This window comes from Cryptomeria japonica, unplaced genomic scaffold (genome assembly GCF_030272615.1).
Source record: "Cryptomeria japonica unplaced genomic scaffold, Sugi_1.0 HiC_scaffold_488, whole genome shotgun sequence".
NCBI lineage: Eukaryota > Viridiplantae > Streptophyta > Pinopsida > Cupressales > Cupressaceae > Cryptomeria > Cryptomeria japonica.
Window position 1 is genome coordinate 1 of NW_026729306.1, and position 10000 is coordinate 10000.

Sequence of the window (10000 nt, forward strand, 5' to 3'; positions counted from 1 at the left end):
AGCACCCACCCACCCTGACACCAACCCTAGCACCTACCCACCCTTGCACCCACCCTGTGACCCATCTTGGCACCCACCCATCCTACCACTCAACCTATCACCCACCTTCTCACCCACCTTGGCATCCACCTTAGCACCCACCCACACTGGCACCTTGGCACCCACCTCGGGCAAGGTGGGTGCACACCCACCCTGGCACCCAATTTAGAACCCACCGAGCATGTTACCCACCTTGGCACCCACATTGCAGCCCACCCTAGTACCCACCCTATGACCCACATTGGCATCCACACCCTAGCACCCAGGCACCTCGACACCCGCCTTGACACCCACCCTAGCACTGAACCTGTGACCCACCTTGGAACTCACCCTAGAACCCACCCACCCTGTGAACCACCTTGGCATCCACCTTAGCACCCACCCACCTTGGCACCCACTCTAGCACTCACCCATCCTAACACCCAACTTGTTACCCACCTTGGCACCCGCCCTCGCGTCCACCTTGAAACCCACCCTAGCACCCACCCACGCAGGAGCCCACCTTGGCACCCAACCTAACACCCACGCATCCTGGCACCCAACTTGTGACCCACCTTGGAACCCACCCTAGTACCCACCTTTGAACCCACTATATCACCAACCCACCTTGGCACCCACCCTATGACCCTCTTTGGAATCCACCCTAGCACGCACCCACCCTGGCACCCACCATGGAGCGCACCCTAGCACCCACCCACCTCGGCACGCACCTCAACACCCACCTTGGTGTGCGCACTGCGCCAACCTCTCAAAGACCCTATGTGGTGCGCTCCAAAGTGTACACCTTTGGTGCGCTCCAAGGTGCGCACCTTTGGTGCACACCGAGGTGCACACCAAAGTGTGCACCGAGGTGAGCACCAAAGTGCACTCCAGGGTGCACACCAAGGCGTGCACCTTTGGTGCGGTCAATGCAAACGAATTCGGAAGTTGGGGTCGATGTCCTAATCGCTGCTGCAGACTACACGTATGAGAATCGGACAAATAGCTTTATATAGGGGAGGTGTTGCGTTTGATGGGTCGACTCCCCTGGTTGTGTGCACTGCACCAACTTCAAAGACCCTGTCTTGTTTAAGAAGTCAAAAGTTGGGGTGGATGTCCTAATCATTGCTGCAGTCTACGCATGTATGAGAATCAGACAAATAGCTTATATAGGGGAGGTGTTGCATTCGGTGGGTTGACTCCCCTGGTTGTGCGCACTGCGCCAACCTCAAAGACCCCGCATAGCAGAAGAAGTCGGAAGTCGGATTTTGGTGAGCACCAAGGCGTGCACCTTTGGTGCGGTCAACGCAGACGAATTCAGAAGTTGGGGTGGATGTCCTAATCGTTGTTGCAGGCTACACATGTATGAGAATCAGACAAATAGCTTATATAGGGGAGGTGTTGGGTTTGATGGGTCAACTCCCTTGGTTGTGCGCATTACGCCAACCTCAAAGACCTTGTTTTCGTTAAGAAGTCAAAAGTTGGGGTCAATGTCCTAATGGCTCCTGCAGGCTACACATGTATGAGAATCGGACAAATAGCTTATATAGGGGAGGTGTTGGGTTTGATGGGTCGACTCCCCTGGTTGTGCGCATTACGTCAACCTCAAAGACCTTGTTTTCGTTAAGAAGTCAAAAGTTGGGGTCGATGTCCTAATTGCTCCTGTAGACTACACATGTATGAGAATCAGACAAATAGCTTATATAGGGGAGGTGTTGGGTTTGATGGGTTGACTCCCCTAGTTGTTCGCATTACACCAACCTCAAAGACCTTGTTTTCGTTTAGAAGCCGAAAGTTGGGGTCGATGTCCTAATTGCTCCTGCAGGCTACGCATGTATGAGAATCAGACAAATAGCTTATATAGGGGAGGTGTTGGGTTTGATGGGTCGACTCCCCTGGTTGTGCGCATTGCGCCAACCTCAAAGACCCTGCATTGCGGATGAAGTCGAAAGTCAGAGTTTGGTGTGCTACAAGGTGTGGTCGAAGGTGCTCACCTAGGTGTGCACCTTTGGAGCACAGGAAAAGTGCCCTCCAAAAGTGCGCACCTTTGGAGTGCACAAAAGTGCCCTCCAAAAGTGCGCACCTTTGGAGCGCAGAAAAGTGCCCTCCAAAAAGTGCCCTCCAAAAGTGCGCACCTTTGGAGCGCAGAAAAGTGCCCTCCAAAAAGTGCCCTCCAAAAGTGCGCACCTTTGGAGCGCAGAAAAGTGCCCTCCAAAAAGTGCCCTCCAAAAGTGCGCACCTTTGGAGCGCAGAAAAGTGCCCTCCAAAAAGTGCCCTCCAAAAGTGCGCACCTTTGGAGCGCAGAAAAGTGCCCTCCAAAAAGTGCCCTCCAAAAGTGCGCACCTTTGGAGCGCAGAAAAGTGCCCTCCAAAAAGTGCCCTCCAAAAGTGCGCACCTTTGGAGCGCAGAAAAGTGCCCTCCAAAAAGTGCCCTCCAAAAGTGCGCACCTTTGGAGCGCAGAAAAGTGCCCTCCAAAAAGTGCCCTCCAAAAGTGCGCACCTTTGGAGCGCAGAAAAGTGCCCTCCAAAAAGTGCCCTCCAAAAGTGCGCACCTTTGGAGCGCAGAAAAGTGCCCTCCAAAAGTGCGCACCTTTGGAGCGCACAAAAGTGCCCTCCAAAAGTGCGCACTTTTGGTGCGCACCAAGGCGCTGGTTCGGTCGTTGCAGGCGAGTTCGGAAGTTGGGGTCGATGTCCTGAGCGGAGGTGCAAACTACACAGGTGTCGGAATCGGACAAATAGCTTATATAGGGGAGGTGTATGCTTCGATGGGTCGACTCCCCAGGTTGAGCGCACCGCGCCAACCTCAAAGACCCTACGGTATGGATGAAGTCAGAAGTTGGGTCCGATGACCGATTCGATTAGTAGGTATGCTCATGAGGTCGGAATTTGGGTCCGATGACCTGCCATGTGCAGGAAGGCGAATGTTGACACTGTGCGTTGCAAGGTGCACACCAAGGCGCTGGTGCGGTCTTTTTAGTCGAGTTCGGAAGTTGGGGTCGATGTCCTGATCGGAGGTGCAAGCTACACAGGTGTGGGAATCGGACAAATAGCTTATATAGGGGAGGTGTATGCTTCGTTGGGTCGACTCCCCGGGTTGAGCGCACCGCGCCAACCTCAAAGACCCTACGGTATGGATGAAGTCGGAAGTTGGGTCCGATGACCGATTCGATATGTAGGCATACTCGCGAGGTCGGAATTTGGGTCCGATGACCTGCCACGTGCAGGAAGGCGAATGTTGGCACTGTGCGTTGCAAGGTGCGCACCAAGGCGCTGGTTCGGTCGTTGGAGGCGAGTTCGGAAGTTGGGGTCGATGTCTTGATCGGAGGTGCAAACTACACAGGTGTGGGAATCGGACAAATAGCTTATATAGGGGAGGTGTATGCTTCGTTGGGTCGACTCCCCGGGTTGAGCGCACCGCGCCAACCTCAAAGACCCTACGGTATGGATGAAGTCGGAAGTTGGGTCCGATGACCGATTCGATATGTAGGCATACTCGCGAGGTCGGAATTTGGGTCCGATGACCTGCCATGTGCAGGAAGGCGAATGTTGGGACTGTGCGTCGCAAGGTGCGCACCAAGGCGCTGGTGCCGTCGTTGCAGTCGAGTTCGGAAGTTGGGGTCGATGTCCTGGTCAGAGGTGCAAACTACACAGGTGTGGGAATCGGACAAATAGCTTATATAGGGGAGGTGTATGCTTCGATGGGTCGACTCCCTGGGTTGAGCGCACCGCGCCAACCTCAAAGACCCTACAGTATGGATGAAGTCGGAAGTTGGGTCCGATGACCGATTCGATACGTAGGCATATTGGCGAGGTCTGAATTTGTGTCCGATGACCTGCCATGCGCAGGAAGGCGGAATTTGGGTCCGATGACCGAGTTGATGGCGTGCCATGCGCAGAAAGGCGGAATTTGGGTCCGATGACCGAGTTGATGTTGATGGCCCGCCATGCACAGGAAGGCGGAATTTGGGTCCGATGACCGATTTGAAGGCGTGCCATACGCAAAAAGGCGGAGTTTGGGTCCGATGACCGAGTTGATATTGATGGCCCGCCATGCGCAGGAAGGCGGAATTTGGGTCCGATGACCTGACATACGCATGGAGTCCGACTCGGGGGCCGATGTTCGATTCGATGACTTGCATTGTGGGTAAAGTCGGAAGTTGTGGTCTTTGACCCGATTCGATGACCAGACTTCGGCTGCTTGAGAATCGGACAAATAACTTATATAGGGGAGGTAGTGTTCTCGAGCATCCTCCCCCCGTGCCCGTTTATGTCGATTGATGCTGGTGCTCGACTGGTTGGAGCGCTCGGATGCAAAAATCTTGCACCAGGATTTATCGATTGTGATGGACACGGCAAGTCTCCTGATTGCTATGCAGGAGCTCATCGTGAATCTCTATGCGGCCTTGGTATGGACTCGACCTGCGGAATGGTTCGGCAATGGTAGTCGCTCCAACACGTCCTTGCAATGGCCACAGAGGTGATTCGACTAGAGCTCCAGTCTAGCTTTTGGGTTGCTTGGCGGACTGGTATAGCCGCGATCGAGTTCCGGCCATGAACGTTTTAGATAGCTCTTGGGCTTTCTGGGACGGAAGTCGGAAGTTTGGGCTGTTGTCCGATTTGATGACCATTCTTCGGATGTGTGAGAATCGGACAAATAACTTATATAGGGGACTGTGTTGTCTCACGCAGCCCCCTCCGTGCCCCTCTATCTCGACCGATGTTGGTGCTTGAAAGGGTTGGGATCGCTCGGATTTATAAACGTGCACCACCATTTGTCGAGTGTGAGGGACGCGGCAGGTCTCCTAAATGCTATGCGGGCGCTCTCTGAGAATCTCTATCCGGCCTCGACACAGACTAGTCTTGCTGAATGGTTTGGCACTGGTAGTCGATCCAACACGTCGTTGTTGTGGCCGCCTAGGCGATTCGATTCGAGCCCCCGTCTAGCTTTTGGGTTGCTTGGCGGATTTTGCCCTATCCGCAAGTGAGCTCGGTCCCTAAACGTTCGAGAAACCCGATTGCTATGCGCCGACTCTCTTTCTTGCGAGCCTCCATCTAGCTTTTGGGTCTCTACGGAACGGAAGTCGGAATCTGGGACCGTTGTTTGATTCGACGAGGCAGACTACGGTTGTGCGAGAATCGGACAAATAACTTATATAGGGGAGGTGTTGACTGGAGCATTCTCCCCCGTGCCCCTCTAACTCGACCAATGCTGGCGCTCGAACGGTGGTAGCGCTCGGATTTTCATTGAGCGCCAGCATTGGTCGATTTAGAGGGGCATGCGAGATTCCCGAATGCTATGCGAGGGCTCTAACGGAAATGTCTATTGGTTTCGGTATGGATGCAATTGCGAGTGGTTCGGCAAAGGTAGTCGTTCCGATGCGTCCATGTCGTGGCCAAATCGATAATTCGATTTGAGCCCTCGTATAGCATTTGGGTCTCTCGATGTGATTCCGCATTCCAGTCCCTTTGGGCACTGCTTGAGCCGCATCCCAGGGGGTTCCCTTCCCAATAATCTGCCTCGCAACCCGATTGCTATGCGGTGAGGCTCCTCGGCCGCCTCGGAACTATCTGTGTATCAGACGCATCGCGGGATAAGGGGTTGGCAACGGTAGTCGCCCCAAGCGCGTCCGATGCTTGGACCATTCCGAGGCGGCCCTGAAGCCTCTTCCGTCTAGCCGTTGGGTCCTTCTCGCCGCATCCCTCGCCTCGCACCCCGATTGCTATGCGGTGAGGCTCCTCGGCCGCCTCGGAACTATCTGTGTATCGGACGCGTCGCGGGATAAGGGGTTGTCACTGGTAGTCGCCCCAAGCGCGTCCGATGCTTGGACCATTCCGAGGCGGCCCTGAAGCCTCTTCCGTCTAGCCGTTGGGTCCTTCTCGCCGCATCCCTCGCCTTGCACCCCGATTGCTATGCGGTGAGGCTCCTCGGCCGCCTCGGAACTATCTGTGTATCGGACGCGTCGCGGGATAAGGGGTTGTCACTGGTAGTCGCCCCAAGCGCGTCCGATGCTTGGACCATTCCGAGGCGGCCCTGAAGCCTCTTCCGTCTAGCCGTTGGGTCCTTCTCGCCGCATCCCTCGCCTCGCACCCCGATTGCTATGCGGTGAGGCTCCTCGGCCGCCTCGGAACTATCTGTGTATCGGACGCGTCGCGGGATAAGGGGTTGTCATTGGTAGTCGCCCCAAGCGCGTCCGATGCTTGGACCATTCCGAGGCGGCCCTGAAGCCTCTTCCGTCTAGCCGTTGGGTCCTTCTCGCCGCATCCCTCGCCTCGCACCCCGATTGCTATGCGGTGAGGCTCCTCGGCCGCCTCGGAACTATCTGTGTATCGGACGCGTCGCGGGATAAGGGGTTGTCACTGGTAGTCGCCCCAAGCGCGTCCGATGCTTGGACCATTCCGAGGCGGCCCTGAAGCCTCTTCCGTCTAGCCGTTGGGTCCTTCTCGCCGCATCCCTCGCCTCGCACCCCGATTGCTATGCGGTGAGGCTCCTCGGCCGCCTCGGAACTATCTGTGTATCGGACGCGTCGCGGGATAAGGGGTTGTCACTGGTAGTCGCCCCAAGCGCGTTCGATGCTTGGACCATTCCGAGGCGGCCCTGAAGCCTCTTCCGTCTAGCCGTTGGGTCCTTCTCGCCGCATCCCTCGCCTCGCACCCCGATTGCTATGCGGTGAGGCTCCTCGGCCGCCTTGGAACTATCTGTGTATCGGACGCGTCGCGGGATAAGGGGTTGTCACTGGTAGTCGCCCCAAGCGCGTCCGATGCTTGGACCATTCCGAGGCGGACCCGAAGCCTCTTCCGTCTAGCCGTTGGGTCCTTCTCGCCGCATCCTTCGCCTCGCACCCCGATTGCTATGCGGTGAGGCTCCTCGGCCGCCTCGGAACTATCTGTGTATCGGACGCGTCGCGGGATAAGGGGTTGTCACTGGTAGTCGCCCCAAGCGCGTCCGATGCTTGGACCATTCCGAGGCGGACCCGAAGCCTCTTCCGTCTAGCCGTTGGGTCCTTCTCGCCGCATCCCTCGCCTCGCACCCCGATTGCTATGCGGTGAGGCTCCTCGGCCGCCTTGGAACTATCTGTGTATCGGACGCGTCGCGGGATAAGGGGTTGTCACTGGTAGTCGCCCCAAGCGCGTCCGATGCTTGGACCATTCCGAGGCGGACCCGAAGCCTCTTCCGTCTAGCCGTTGGGTCCTTCTCGCCGCATCCCTCGCCTCGCACCCCGATTGCTATGCGGTGAGGCTCCTCGGCCGCCTTGGAACTATCTGTGTATCGGACGCGTCGCGGGATAAGGGGTTGTCACTGGTAGTCGCCCCAAGCGCGTCCGATGCTTGGACCATTCCGAGGCGGACCCGAAGCCTCTTCCGTCTAGCCGTTGGGTCCTTCTCGCCGCATCCCTCGCCTCGCACCCCGATTGCTATGCGGTGAGGCTCCTCGGCCGCCTTGGAACTATCTGTGTATCGGACGCGTCGCGGGATAAGGGGTTGTCACTGGTAGTCGCCCCAAGCGCGTCCGATGCTTGGACCATTCCGAGGCGGCCCCGAAGCCTCTTCCGTGTAGCCGTTGGGTCCTTCTCGCCGCATCCCTCGCCTCGCACCCCGATTGCTATGCGGTGAGGCTCCTCGGCCGCCTTGGAACTATCTGTGTATCGGACGCGTCGCGGGATAAGGGGTTGTCACTGGTAGTCGCCCCAAGCGCGTCCGATGCTTGGACCATTCCGAGGCGGCCCCGAAGCCTCTTCCGTGTAGCCGTTGGGTCCTTCTCGCCGCATCCCTCGCCTCGCACCCCGATTGCTATGCGGTGAGGCTCCTCGGCCGCCTTGGAACTATCTGTGTATCGGACGCGTCGCGGGATAAGGGGTTGTCACTGGTAGTCGCCCCAAGCGCGTCCGATGCTTGGACCATTCCGAGGCGGACCTGAAGCCTCTTCCCTCTAGCCGTTGGGGCTTTCTCGCCGCATCCCTCGCCTCGCACCCTGATTGCTATGCTGTGAGGCTCCTCGGCCGCCTTGGAACTATCTGTGTATCGGACGCATCGCGGGATAAGGGGTTGGCAGTGGTAGTCGCCCCAAGCGCATCCGATGCTTGGACCATTCCGAGGCGGCCCTGCAGCCTCTTCCGTCTAGCCGTTGGGGCCATCTCGCCGCATCCCCCACCTCGCACCACGATTGCTATGCGGTGAGGCTCCTTGGCCGCCTCGGAACTATCTGTGTATCGGACGCATCGCGGGATAAGGGGTTGTCACTGGTAGTCGCCCCAAGCGCGTCCGATGCTTGGACTATTCCGAGGCGGCCCTGCAGCCTCTTCCGTCTAGCCGTTGGGGCCATCTCGCTGCATCCCCCACCTCCTCGGCCGCCTCGGAACTATCTGTGTATCGGACGCATCGCGGGATAAGGGGTTGGCAGTGGTAGTCGCCCCAAGCGCGTCCGATGCTTGGACTATTCCGAGGCAGCCCTGCAGCCTCTTCCGTCTAGCCTTTGGGGCCATCTCGCCGCATCCCTCGCCTCGCACCCCGATTGCTATGCGGTGAGGCTCCTCGGCCGCCTGGGAACTATCTTCGTATCGGACGCATCGCGGGATAAGGGGTTGTCACTGGTAGTCGCCCCAAGCGCGTCCGATGCTTGGACTATTCCGAGGCGGCCCTGTGGCCTCTTCCGTCTAGCCGTTGGGGCCATCTCGCCGCATCCCCCACCTCGCACCCCGATTGCTATGCGGTGAGGCTCTTCGGCCGCCTTGGAACTATCTTCGTATCGGACGCATCGCGGGATAAGGGGTTGTCACTGGTAGTGGCCCCAAGCGCGTCCGATGCTTGGACTATTCCGAGGCGGCCCTGCAGCCTCTTCCGTCTAGCCGTTGGGGCCATCTCGCCGCATCCCCCACCTCGCACCCCGATTGCTATGCGGTGAGGCTCCTCGGCCGCCTTGGAACTATCTTCGTATCGGACGCATCGCGGGATAAGGGGTTGTCACTGGTAGTCGCCCCAAGCGCGTCCGATGCTTGGACTATTCCGACGCGGCCCTGTGGCCTCTTCCGTCTAGCCGTTGGGGCCATCTCGCCGCATCCCCCACCTCGCACCCCGATTGCTATGCGGTGAGGCTCCTCGGCCGCCTTGGAACCATCTTCGTATCGGACGCATCGCGGGATAGGGGGCTGTCACTGGTAGTCGCCCCAAGCGTGTCCGATGCTTGGACCATTCCTAGGCGGCCCTGAAGCCTCTTCCGTCTAGCCGTTGGGGCCTTCCCGCCCCATCCCTCGCCTCGCACCCCCGATTGCTATGCGGTGAGGCTCCTCGGCCGCCTTGGAACCATCTGTGTATCGGACGCATCGCGGGATAAGGGGTTGGCACTGGCAGTCGCCCCAAGCGCGTCCGATGCTTGGACCATTCCGAGGTGGCCCTGAAGCCTCTTCCGTCTAGCCGTTGGGGCCTTCCCGCCCCATCCCTCGCCTCGCACCCCGATTGATATGCGGTGAGGCTCCTCGGCCGCCTTGGAACTATCTGTGTATCGGACGCATCGCGGGATAAGGGGTTGGCACTGGTAGTCGTCCCAATCGCATCCGATGCTTGGACCATTCCGAGGCGGCCCTGCAGCCTCTTCCGTTTAGCCGTCGGGGCCTTCCCGCCGCATCCCTCGCCTCGCATCCCGATTCCTATGCAGTGAGTCTTCTCGGCCGCCGCGGAACTATACCTGTTATTGCTACTGCATCCTTCGGCTGGTAACCTCCTCTGCCGCCTTGGAACGTTCTCTTTGTCGGACGCGTCGCGGGATAAGGGGTTGGCACTGGTAGTCGCCCCAAGCGCGCCCGATGCATAGACCGCTCCGAGTCGACCTTGCTTTCAGCCTCTCACATGCATAGACCTCTCTGAGTCGACCCTGCAGCCTCTCACGTTTAGCCTTTGGAATCTCGCCTCACAACATGATTGCTATCCTTGATGCATCCCTTGCCTCGAGCCCTGATTGCTTTCTTGGCTGCATCCCTCCTCTCCTCACA